The sequence below is a fragment of the Gorilla gorilla genome, chromosome 21, assembly GCF_029281585.2.
Source record: "Gorilla gorilla gorilla isolate KB3781 chromosome 21, NHGRI_mGorGor1-v2.1_pri, whole genome shotgun sequence".
NCBI classification, from domain to species: Eukaryota; Metazoa; Chordata; class Mammalia; order Primates; family Hominidae; genus Gorilla; species Gorilla gorilla.
The window spans coordinates 45,999,656-46,013,200 of record NC_073245.2 but is presented as its reverse complement, the minus strand read 5'-3'; the positions used below and the strand labels follow the sequence as shown (position 1 = coordinate 46,013,200).

Genomic DNA, 13,545 nt, shown 5'->3' with positions numbered 1-13,545 from the left:
TTAAAAGTACAACTATTATCATACACCCATTCTTGATATTTTTTGAAATTAGAAAAGGGTTCTTCAACCTGAAAAGACTAGGGACTACGGGTTGATCAAAGAGTCCTGAGTGGGAGGGATTCAGGTCAAGTTCCCAGCCCTAGCCAGACCTCTAGAAAGCAGAGCCAGGTGGCCCTGGGCTAAGTCTCTAGACCTTGGTTTCCCCAGCAGAACAACAAAAGGGTAGAATGAAAAGTACCTAGCAGGCTCCATCCAGCCCTGCTCTTTATGACTCCCTTATCCTTAGACCAGCCTCTAACACTCTAGGGCTCTATTTGCAGTGGCTTGACAAGCCCTAGAGCCATGGTTCTCAACCTAGGAGCTTCTGCCACCCTCCCCCTACCCTTCCGGGGACATTCAGCAATATCTGGAGACATTTTTGTTGTCACAACTGGATGGGGAGGTATTAAGAACATCTAGTAGGTAGAGGCCAAAGCTTCTGCTGAACATCCTACAATACACAAGACAGTCCCACATAACAAAAAAATTATCCAGTCCAAAATGTCAGCAGTCAAGGTTGAGAAACCCTACTCTAGAGGTCACAGAGAAAATGAGCTTATTGCAGGAAAAGATAGAAACCTGGCAGGGAAATGCACAATGTTGATGTAGCGAATTGAATGAATGAAGACAAGTGAATAAAGGCTGTCAAGCCATTCCAGAATGTAGTAACAGTCTCCTCTTGGTCGTCTCCTTGGCACTAGTCCCACTGTGTATAACACGGTCCAGTCACTCTTGGGACCCCCACACCCCAACCCCAACCTTGTGCTCCTCAACCTGACCACACCCACTACTGACACAGCCTTGCTGAAGCTGGGGGGAATCTGAAATGCAGCATTAACAGGAAGGAGCCAGGGTGGATGCACAGAGTGGCAGAAACGCACTAGACTTGGAGCCTCAAGAAGGGCTCTAGCCTTGACTCTGCCTCTAGGTTCACAATTTAATTGTTTTGAGCCTTAGTTTCTTCCTCTAAAAAAAGGGAAAAAATGGGGCTAAAAACCATAATCTGCCCTACATAAGGCTTCTCTGAGTTTCAAAACCAGATTATGTATGTGAAAGTTCTTTGGAAGCCATAAAACACTGTGAAGTATTCCTCTGCAGAATAAGGATAGGTGCTCATATTGTACAGGGAGTATTATAAAAATTGATTTCCAATGACAAGATTCTGTCTATTGATAAATTACCAGCACTCAAGGATTATAGCAATCTGGGGCCGGGTGTGGTGACTCATCCCTGTAATCCCAACTCTTTCGGAGGCTGAGGTGGGAAGACTGCTTGAGCCCAGGAGTTCAAGAACAGCCTGGCCAACATAGTGACACCCCCATCTCTATAAAAAATAAAAAATTAGGCTGGGTGCGGTGGCTCACACCTGTAATCCCAGCACTTCGGGAAGCCGAGTGAATCACCTGAGGTCAGGAGTTCGAGACCAGCCTGACCAATATGGTGCAACCCTATTGGCTTCACCCTATGGCTAAACAAAAATTAGCCAGCTGTGGTGGCACACGCCTATAATCCCAGATACTCGGGAGGCTGAGACAGGAGAATTGCTTGAATCTGGGAGGCGGAGGTTGCAATGAGCCTAGATCGTGCCCCTTCACTCCAGCCTGGACAACAGAGTGAGACTCTGTCTGAAAAATAAAATAAAATAAAATATTAGCCAAGTTTGGTGGTACATGCCTATAGTTCTAGCTACTCAGGAGGCCGAGGTGGGAGGATCACTTGAGCCCAGGATGTCCAGGCTACAGTGAGCCATGATCACACCACTGCACTCCAACCTGCGCGACAGAGCTGAGATCCTATGGAATATCAAACACACCAGAAAATCCACTGTGATACAGCCCACCTCAAGATCCCCAAGTCACAGAGCTAGATCTGCCCAGTGACTCATATAATCTGAACCTCGACTTTCTCATCTCTAAAATAGGATAATACCACTCACACATGGAGTTGCTGAAAAGATCAAACATGATCAAGTTTGTAAAGTATATGGTATTTCCCAAAGATGGGGGAAATGTTTTCATTTCCTGGGGATACTTTTTCTGAAAAAAAAATATTTTTCTTTGAAATACAATGTTTTTAAGCATGATGAAAATTACTTAACTGGGCCGGGCACGGTGGCTCATGCCTGTAATCTCAGCACTTTGGGAGGCCGAGGCGGATGGATTACAAGGTCGGAGATCGAGACCATCCTGGCTAACACAGTGAAACCCCATCTCTACTAAAAATACAAAAAATTAGCCCGGCGTGGTGGCGGGCACCTGTAGTCCCAGCTACTCAGGAGGCTGAGGCAGAAGAATGGCATGAACCCGGGAGGCGGAGCTTACAGTGAGCCAAGATTGCACCACTGCACTCCAGCCTGGGCGACAGAATGAGACTCTGTCTCAAAAAAATAAAAAAAGAAAGAAAGAAAGAAAATTACTTAACTGGGCCTGGGCCTATATTGCTGTGTCCTTTACACCTCCAAAATTACCTCTAAAATCTAAGCATGAGGAGGGCTGTCCGCAGCTGTGAGCCCTGCAGCCCTGTCAGCTAGGAGCAGCAAGCTGAATGCCAGGCTGATATCAGTTCCCTCCTTAGACAAGGCCACAGAAGGCTATCGGAGCCCATTACAACTTGACACCCAAAGTCCTACCTCCAGACTTGCCAAGCAATCTGCGATGACACGCTGCCTATGTGCAAAATTCTAAAGGGGGAACATGCTTTGGAGAGATGAAATCAACTAGTTCACCTGATAAAGAATTAAGACAGTAGGCCGGGCACGGTGGCTCACGCCTATAATCCCAGCACTTTGGGAGGCCGAGGCAGGTGGATCACCTGAGGTCAGTAGTTCGAGACCAGCCTGGCCAACATGGTGAAACCCCCATCTCTACTAAAAATACAAAAATTAGCTGGGTGTGCTGGCACGTGCCTGGAATCCCAGCTACTTACAAGGTTGAGGCAGGAGAATCATTTGAACCTAGGAAGTGGAGGTTGCAGTGAGCCAAGATCACACCACTGCACTCCAGCCTAGGCAACAGGACGAGACTCAGTACTCTCAAAAATAAATAAATACATAAATAAAATAGCAATAGGCTGTGTGCAGCAGCTCACACCTGTAATCCCAAAACCTTAGGAGGCCAAGGTGGGTGGATGGCTTGAGCTCAGGAGTTTGAGACCAGCCTGGGCAACATGGCAAAACCCCGTCTCTAAAAAAAAAAAAAAAAAAAAAAAATTTAGCTGGGCATGGTGGTGCACACTTGCAGTCCCAGCTACTCAGGAGGCTGAGGTGGGAGGATGTCTTCAGCCCAGAAGGCGGAGGTTACAGTGAGCCAAGATCTTGCTACTGTACTCCAGCCTGGGCGACAGCAAGACTGACAAAAAAAAAGAAAGAAAGAAAAAGAAAAGAAAAGAAAGAAAACAGCAATAATCTGGGCTTTTATTTTTAACTTTTTAAAAAAAATAGAGATAGGGTCTCGCTTTGATGCCTATATTGGTCTCAAACTCCTGGCCTCAAGTTATCTTTACACCTCACCTTCCAAAGTGCTGGGATTACAGGTGTGAGTCACCATACCCAGCCTAATCTGGGTTTTAAATGTCAGTCTTGTCAGTCAATGTCTCCAAGTCCCGGGAACTCTGGGACACACCATGCTGATCAAATTCCTCACCCTACTGGAGGAGTCACAGAGTAAATCCTAGTCTGGGTAGCAACTCCTCTCCAAACCTCTGCAGGGAATAGCGACTGGGCTACACACATGTAAAGTCTTATTTTTATTCATACAACTATTAGATATTATAAAGACTACAAACCAGGAATTTTTTTTTTTTTTTTTTTTTTTTTGAGATGGAGTCTTGCTCTGTCACCCAGGCTGGAGTACAGTGGTGCAATCTCGGCTCACTGCAACCTCCACTTCCGTGGTTCAAGCGATTCTCCTGCTTCAGCCTCTCAAGTAGCTGGGATTACAGGCGCCTGCCACCACGCCCAGCTAATTTTTGTATTTTTAGTAGAGATGGGGTTTCGCCTTGCTGGCGAGGCTAGTCTCGAACTCCTGACCTCAGGTAATCCGCCCATCTCAGCCTCCCAAAGTGCTGGGATTACAGGCGTGAGCCACCGCACCCGGCCAAACCAGCAATTTATAATGATTGCTTATGCAGACAGTAGAGAATTCACTGCTCAGGTTTCTTAGTTCCTACTTCCTTTCGTAGGAAGACAATTATAATTTTAACTGAATCATTAACTGAATAATTAAGCAAATTAATTATCAGAATAAACTATACTCTAAATTTAGTATTCCAAAGCTAATTATTTTATGACCAAGTTAAACACTGATCCATTCTCATGTCCCCACTAAGAGGCTTCTGATTCAAATAAAGTACTTTTTAAAGTACTGCAAATAGTTCCACGTTCCTGGTTTTTCTTTCTCAAAAAACTCTTCCTATTAATTTAAAGTTTCAAGCACTCATACATTTTGAGTTCTGCTCTAACATTCCATTACTCCCCAAAATAACTATTCGATAAAACATAAATTGAAGTCCCCCACCCCCTATAATGAAGTTGTTCCAGTTCCCTCCACTGCATGTCACAAACTGAATCCTAAGTATGCTTCTAGAACAAATCACACTGTACCCTGGTTATCTGTTTACTTGTGTCACTTGGCTAGATTATAAGCACCTCAGAGGCAATGACCTGTCTTCATCTGCATTTACTCAGCAACTAGGACAGTATCTAGCATACAGCTCAAATTACTACATACTTATCTATCAAATAGATTCATGAATGAAGCAAGTTTCCAGCTACCATCTTTGAAAATGGATCAACTGAAATTAAATGCAAATGTGTACCTATACAGCATTAAGATCAAAGATTTGGGATCTCAACATCAGAGTCCCCAAAGTGCAAAATATCCAGATCTGTTTTAAAATCTCTCAAACTTTGATGGGCATACAAACCACCTGAGGATCTCATAAAATGCAGGTTCTGCTTCAGTAGGTCAGGATGGGGCCTAAGAGTCCACATTTCTTTTTTTCTTTTTCTTTTTTTTTTTTTTGAGACAGTCTCGCTCTGTTGCCCAGGCTGGAGTACAGTGGTGCTATCTTGGCTCACTGCAAGCTCCGGCTCCCGGGTTCACACCATTCTCCTGCCTCAGCCTCCTGAGTAGCTGGGACTACAGCCGCCAGCTGCCACGCCCAGCTAATTTTGTTTTTTTTTTTGTATTTTTAGTAGAGACGGGGTTTCACCGTGTTAGCCAGGATGGTCTCGATCTCCTGACCTCGTGATCCGCCCGCCTTGGCCTCCCAAAGTGCTCGGATTACAGGCGTGAGCCACCACGCCTGGCCAGAATCCACGTTTCTAACAATTTCCCAGATGTCTCCATAGCCCACACTTTGAACAGAAAGCTTGTGTAGTCAATTCTGTATTCCATTTTTGTAGCTAAAGAAGCTGTTGTTCAGAGACATGAGGAGGCTTACCCTGGGTTACCAAACTAGCAAGCGGCAGAGGTGGAATGTGAACTCAGGCCTTCTCACCCCAAAGCTAGCACCTTTTCCACTATACCACATCACTGACCTTTTGAGCTAAACAACCACAACCAGAGGGATGTATAGCTTTCCTCCATCACTCAAATAAGCCCTCCAAGCCAGCTTTGCCCTGTAAGGAAGAGGGACGAGGTAGAGCTAGAAATATCAGCTGTCAGGGAATCAAGCCAGCAGATGCTCTTGTTAAGAACTTAAATCATTCAATCCTTCAGCTAAGACTCCTTAAGAAGGACCAAACAAACTTTAGGGGTTCCTAGATGCTCATCCCTTTACTAATGAATAAGCCACAGGAAAATACGATCACTTTTCCCTGTCTCAGTGATACCGGAAGTATCAGGGCTAAAGAGCACTCATAACCAAACTAGTTTCTAAACAAACGGCTCGGCCCTGCCTGTTCTAGGGTTGTGCTTTGTGCTGCTCAGACTTTGGCTAGAATATTCAGATTATTCAGCTCTGTCCACTCCATACCTTAAGAGCAACACTGGCCAGGCGCGGTGGCTCACACCTGTAATCCCAGCACTTTGGAAGGCCGAGGCAGGCGAATTACTTGAGGTCAGGAGTTCAAGACCAGCCTGGCCAACATGGTGAAACCTCGTCTCTACTGAAAATACAAAAAAATTAGCTGGGCTTGGTGGCGCATGCCTGTAATTCCAGCTACTTGGGAGGCTGAGGCAGGATAATCACTTGAACCTGGGAGGCGGAGGTTGCAGTGAGATGAGATGGCACCACTGCACTCCAGCCTGGGCAACAGAGCAAAACTCCATCTCAAAAAAAAAAAAAAAAAAAAAAAAGAGCAACACTGGTGAACAGGAGCACATCCAAAGGAGAGTAAAAAGGAAGGAACAGAAGCACCAAAAAATGGACAGTCAATGAAATGTAGAATGGCTGTCCTAGAGAAGTGCAGGCTTGAGACATAAGCACAATCTTCCTTGATCTGTGATGTAGAAGCGGGATCAGACCTGTTCTCTGTGGCCCCAAGAGGCAGAAATCACAACCCGTTTTCTAGTTCACAAATGTCTAGTGTCAAAGCTGGGATTTGCCCCAACCCTTCTGTCCCCAAACCCCACATTCTTTTCACCAGCCCAGGCTGCTTCCCTATGGAGCTATCATCCCAACCTGTAGCAGAGGTAGGTACTATAGAAAGACAGATATCAGTCCCAAATAAGAAAGGTGATTTTACAGTCGGAGCTGTCCAGAGACAGACTATGCTATAGTGTGAGAGGATAGGGCACCTAATACAAATCCTGTCAACAGAGGGGTTCAATCAGAGGTTAATCACTTGGCAGGAATGCCACAGAGGGAATCTGGGCATTGGATGGGTGGCTGGGTGAGATGAACCTGCAACCTCAGAGATGAATTAAACTCTTCCTGCTGTATTTTCCTCTAACACTTCATTTGTAAACTTGGGGTTTGCCTTTTCTCATAGTTACTTTTATCTGTGTGTCTTCCTCGATGAACTGTGTGGGCCCTTGTGGGGAGAAGGCAGTGTCTCATCCATCTTTATAGCCTTACTGTCCCTAAGACTATCCCTGGGAAGCCAAGGAAACAGTTTCATCTCGCCTATTTGCCAGTCATTCTGGCAGGCACTCTACATACATCAACTTATTCCACATCCTTATAAGAGCCCTAACAAGTAAGTATTGGTAGTATTTCCCTTTTCACACAGGGGGGAATTGAGACTCAGAGAAAATAAGTAACTGCCAAGGTACTACTGGTGAAAGGTAAAGCTGCATTCAAACTGGGAATCTTTTGCCCACATCACCACACCTTCCACCTAGAAGAAACGTAATAAATGATTGCTGACTTGAGCCAAACAGCTTAAAAACAGGGCAGTACTATAACCAGCTAGATCTGTAGTTTCCCACTGCTATGCTCAGATTTTCCCCTTCTAAATATAATCATCCATCTGCAAAATGACCAACTAAAGTTGTTTTCTAATATCCTCTCTCTCACACTCTTAAAGACAGTGGCACAACCCAAAATAATTCTGAGCAAGAAGACTAAGTTTTCATAAGAAATTCCTCAAGGCCTCAAGAGCTCTGCCCCTCCTCCTGGTGGGCTCTGGCTTCATGTCAAGGCTCTGGACCACTGTAAACAAACTAGGTCCTGGCTTTACGCCTCGGAGATGGCTGGCTCGCACACATCTTCATAGGATGCTCTCCAAGACCTCGCTCCACACTCAAACCCAACTGTGGACAACTCAAGGTTTCTCCAAGCAAAACAGTCCTGCTCACAGGTCTTCACGTTTAGTTAAACTTCCAAACAAAATCTATCTTGAGTTACAAATCACATTATAAACCTACTCTGGCAGGCAATTAAAAATATCTAATCTCCCTGCCAAATGGGGCAAAATAAGGATTTTGTCATTTGAATTAAAGGAACCAGTGTGTTTGGATAGCCAACACACAGGGCCTCTGGTACTCCATCTGTCTTAAGAAGTAAACCAAACTCAATCTAGCCAACCATTTTTCCAAACAAGAAACTTAAGCGTCACTGAGGGAAATTCCCACTGCTCACTTCCCTGGGGATTTCGAGTTTTCTATCCCTGGGCCTCTGGGATAAGAGATACTGCTGGCACATGCGCCATTGAGACACTGTGCTTTTCAACCTGAGATCTTGATTCCAGAGAACCAAAGAGCCACGTTCACTATAAACTTATTACGGTGTCTTCACATATGCTCATGTTTGAGAGAGACTTTATTAAACATGAGAAAACCACCCTCACTCCAGCAATGAGCAGAACTTAATGAAGATATATCTCTTGTGAGCTTCTGGCCTCTATGCATCCATCAGACATTCTCAGCTAAACCTAAATTAACCTGTAAATGAACTGATTTGCATCCATAAATCCACAGAAATGTACCAGTGTAGGGTGTTTTAGATGCCACTCTCCATTTCCTAATCTTCTCCAATTCTCTTGTTAAACTATGATCTTGTCTACAACTGTTTTCATCTTTACTAAAACAGGAAAAAAAGGGAAATCTGAACCATCTAGAGTAGATATTTCCTTAGCTAGTTACCAAGACTTAAAAAGAAAAGAATCTTTGCTATTTGATCATCTTCCATTTTTTTCTTTTCTTTTTTTTCCCACATGTTCTCCAGAAAAGTATGATCACCTTTCTTAGGGAGAAAACCAAAGGGCATTGTTTAGAAAGGTACCAAAAAAGACCTAGCTTTGGGTGATTTTTGTCAGTTCACCTAAACTCTGATCTTGGTTTCCATCCAGTTCTCAATGAAAGAGACAACTAAACCAAAGAAGTCTGATCAACGATAACTTTATCAGAAAAGAAAAGTACACTTACTCAATATCCACAATTTGCCACACTCTTTCATATATTATCTTAGTTAATCCTCACCATAGCCATGTGAGATGAATATTATTTCATAAATGATGATATTTAAGTCCCTTGGATGGCAGAGACCACATCTGGTTCACGTCTGCATTCTCAGCACCAAGGATGGGGCCTAGGACACAGTAAGGGCCTGCCACATGCTTAAGAATGAATATATGACTAAAGAAAAAGAAATGAAATTTGGGAAAAAAAAGCAATCCAAATTTTGCTCTAGGCTCCTCACTGGAACCACTACCTGGGACACACCTACACAGTGCAAATACTCTACTCAAGCTTCTGAGGTCTGTTTCAAAGCTTCTGAAGTTTGTTTCATCTTTCCAATGTGTATGCCTCAAAGATAGCATCTACATTTGGCTACACACCCAGCAGGGAATAGCCTGTTTCTGCTTTACTTCTTTTTCCCCTACTCAGCACCACACCTTGCACAGGCGGGTGTTTAATGAACTGAGTGTTTAATGAACATGGTGATGGTCATGATGACACCCTTAGTCATCATGGGAGTAAACAACACAAGATGCCCACAGTCAACAGAACTGGTCTTTGAGTTGAGTTCGTCCTGTCGTGAGCCTCATTTTCCTCTCTTGTACAATGGGAATAACAGACCTTACCCACAAGATTGTTTTTTTCATTTAACAAATGCTGACCATTAACCATGTGCAAAGCACTGTGCTAGGTGGTGGGGACACAGTGATGAATGTGACCATCACATCTTACTTCATGGACCTCACAGTCTCAGGGGATGCTGAGCGGTTTTCCAAACCTACCAGGACTATACAATTATCAAGTACCTGCTCCTTCTCCTGTCTCCCAACTTCATTACTGCCATCACCATCCAACCAGCTGCCCAAGCTATAAACTGGGGAATCATCCTCCACTCCCCTCTCTCCTTCGTCCTGCCCACTCCCACAATTACAACAAATCACCAAGTCTCTTTTGATTCTCCTTCAGAAAAGTCTCAGACACGTATTATTTCTCTTCCAGTTTCCCATGCTTCTACACTAGGCCCTTTGTTCTCACCTGAAGAACTGCAAGTCTCCTTGTAATAATGATAATGGCAAGCATTTATCGGTCACTTACCATATGGCAGGCATTGTCCTAGGAGCTTTGCATGCATAACATATTTTCATCCAATCAGGCAGATACTAGTACCCTGATTTGTAGCGGAGGAATCTGAGGTACAGAGTAACCTGCCCCAGGTACCCAGCAAGGAAATGATGAAGCTGCAGCTCAAACCCAGGTCTGAAAGGCACTATCCTTGCCCCTGATGGGATTCTTGCCTCCAGTCCCTTCCTGGTCAGTCTACACTTCTTCCTTTAAGCTGCTGCTAGAGTGCTCTTTCAAAATTCCAAACAGATATGATGACTCTCTGCTTTAAAAGACAGCCAAGGGCTGAGCACAGTGGCTGTAATCCCAACACTTTGGGAGGCTAATACGGGAGAATCGCTCGATGCCAGGAGTTTGAGACCAGCCTGGGCAACACAGCAAGACCTTGTCCCTACAAAAAAAAATGTTTTGGATTAGCTAGGCATGTGCCTGAAGTCCTAGCTACTCAGGAGGCTGAAGTGAGAGGATCATTTGAGCCCAGGAGTGCCAGGCTGCAGTGAGCTATATATAACTGCACCACTGCACTTTGGCCTGGATGTCAGAGCGAGACCCCGTTGCTTAAAGTGAATGAATAAATAAAAATAAAGGACAGCTAAGGGCTCCTCACCACTTCCAGGTCAAGGTCCAAAGACTACAGGCCACTCTCAGTGTTATCTCCTGTCCCACCCACAGACTCCAGAGGCGACACTGTCACTGCCTCCCAAACACACCCAACTCCCTGCTGACCCACTTCACGTTCTCCTTCCTCTGCCAAGTCTTCTTTATCCTTTCCCCCCAAACAGGTGCCGCCTCCTCTGCAGCCTCAACCCATGTACACACTCATGTTTCTGCACTGTTATAATCATTTCCTGCTCTCTCACACGCACATACACTCCCACCCCACACTTCCAATTCTGAGTTCCTGAAGGGCTGACACAGTGTATTTTCATCTCTGACTCTCAAGGTCCCAGCATAGTGGCAGGTGAATAAGTAGACTAACTGAATGGTAATGTGGTAGTGTTCACCTCCCCACACTAAGACCTTCCTCCTAGAGGATGCTAAAAAGAAGGGTAGGTTACAGTAGCTCCCATCCTCTCAAGCAAACTCAGGAAGACAGCCTGCTTTCAGCAAGTCTGACAACTGAGACTGGTCCTCCACAGTTGGCTGGCGAGCTCTCCCGCAGCCCCTTGAAAGTCAATTCGATCACCAAAACTGCAGAAACGGCTGGGTGCTATGGCTCATGCCCGTAATCCCAGCACTCTGGGAGGCCGAGGCAGGCAGATCATGAGGTTAGGTGTTCAAGACCAGCCTGACCAACATGGTGAAACCCCATCTCTACTAAAAATACAAAAATTAGCCAGGCATGGTGGCGTGCACCTGTAATCCCAGCTACTCAGGAGGCTGACGCAGGAGAATCATTTGAACCCGGAAGGCAGAGGTTGCAGTGAGCTGAGATCGCGCCACTGCACTCCAGCCTGGGCAACAGAGCGAGACTCCGTCTCAAAAACAAACAAACAAACAAACAAACAAACAAACAAAAAAAGTCCGGAAACTAAGCTAGCTCCAGACCAAAAGATCAGAGGAAAATGGTAAACTGACACCCTCCTCCTGCATTCCAAAATGCAGAAAGCTAAAAACACTGATTCTGATGACCATAAACAGAGGATCTGGACTGAGGGAGAGTCATCAGAGGAAAAAGCTAGAGACAGCAAAATATAACCCTGTTCCCATCTCCACAACTAAGCTGGAGTCCAGGCCACAAATGGACCACTGCAGCTGCCTCCTCACTGTTCTCCCTGCTCCCACCCTCATCCCCCACCCACTCTCCAAAGAGCAGCCAGATGATGTTTTTAAAACTCTGTCAATAAGGACACGTTCCAACAAAATACTCTCCAAAAGCTTTCCATCCACTTGGAATAAAATTCAAACTCTTCACCAACAAGTTCAAAGTCCAAGCCCCGCCCCCTTTATTCCATACCACTCTCCCTCCAAGCACTACATTCTGGACACAGGGGTCTCTCTCTTCGGTTTCTTACAACCTGCCAACCTCCGAGCCTTTTCCCATGCTGCTTTCCACGCCCAGAAGGCTCCTCCCTTTTTTTTTTTTTACAGAGCTGGTTCCTTCTCCAGACTCAGTTCAAACTTTACCTTTTCAAAGACGCCTTCTCTGACCATTCTGTCTAAAGTGGCATCCCTCCCACTCCACCACTCCCTATGAGACCATCTTTTTGTGTGTTTAGTACTTATCACCCCCGGACAATATTTTCTTCATTTATTTTCCTGTTTCTGTCTTCTCTCCCATTAGGGTTGAGGCCGTGTTTTGTTCACCCCTATGAATACAGCGCATGCAGCAGGCACTAAAAAGAATTTCCAGAATATCTGTTGACTATCAGCAGAGAAGCATCCTCCAGATAGGCTATTTTGTTCTCCTATTAGAATGGAGAAAACATCGATTTAGCCCCTACTATGTGCTGAGCACTGTAAATCCATGATTTTCCTTTCAGAAAGGTAAATGAGCTCAAGGTCACACTGCTAGTCACTAGCAGACTTCTGAGTGAATTACCTCAATCCTAAACCCCTCTCAAGGGGAAGGGATGTCGTTCTGTGATTCACTCTCACATGGCCACAACAAGAAAAAGCTAACATTTCTAAACTGCTTTACAGTTTTAAAGCATTTTCACATTCATCTCACTTAAGAAAAACACAAAGCACTTAGAATGCCCAGAAAGCCATACGACAACAGGAAGTAAAGTAAGCAGTGCCTCAAGATTCAATACTGGGGCCCTGAATCCTAGTAGTGGGGACTGGGGAGCAGTCGGGAGTCTCTATTTCTGGTTCAGACGGATGGGGAAGCGGTGAGTCATGGGGTGAAGGCTTGCGCCACGGGAAACTTTGGTAAGGTCAAGCTATGAGGCAACAAAAAGTGAATCACAACGCTGGAAAACACCTTAGGCCTCAACAGAGGCCGAACTCTGGCTGATGGATGGGGAAACTGAGGCCTCAAAGGGAAAGCAACTTGCTCAAGTTCACTCAGCAAGTGAATAGAGCAGGAATCAGGGGGTCTCATCTCCCCCAGTCCCCTTTTCTGTCCAGCAAGGAGGCTTTTCAACGAGAATTCTGAGTTAAGAGGACGGGGGAGAGGCCAAGGGCAGCTCACAGATTCCACCGAGGAGTCGGGAGAGGGCACAGGTAGGACCAGGAAGCACAGAAATGCTAGGATGGGGGCAGAAATGAGCCGAGGAGGAGGCAGGGGCAGTAGCTAGGCAGGTGGGTGAGGCGAGAAGGAAAAGGCGGAAGAGAAAGGGACAGAGTGAGGGCGGAGGAAAGTGCTGTGAGATTGGGGTCTGAAGGGACCTGGCGGGGTGGAGAGAGGCTGAGGGGAGAGGACAGAATAAGTCTGACGATGGAAAAGTCCAGGGATCGGGGAGACATTGAAGGGAGTCGGGGAGGGGGTCCCAGACCCGGCAAGAAGTCTGACCCGGAGAGTTCCACGGTCAGACCAGACCCTGAGGCGAGTCTGATGAAGGTGAAGTCCGGGCCCGGGGAGCCTGGGGGGAGCCCA

The 13,545-nt window shown here is 45.6% G+C and overlaps 1 protein-coding gene and 1 long non-coding RNA gene across 2 annotated transcripts in view; one reads left to right on the top strand and one right to left on the bottom strand.

Moving 5' to 3' along the window:
• CHMP4B (charged multivesicular body protein 4B) overlaps nt 1-13,545 on the bottom strand; it is a 43,097-nt gene that overhangs the window by 29,148 nt on the left and 404 nt on the right. The gene's annotated exons all lie outside the window — the stretch shown is intronic.
• LOC115931704 (uncharacterized) overlaps nt 8,640-13,545 on the top strand; it is a 28,640-nt gene continuing 23,734 nt past the window's right edge. The window contains exon 1 of the long non-coding RNA XR_008674623.2: nt 8,640-13,172. This is a non-coding gene — a long non-coding RNA (uncharacterized lncRNA). The remainder of the gene's footprint in view (nt 13,173-13,545) is intronic.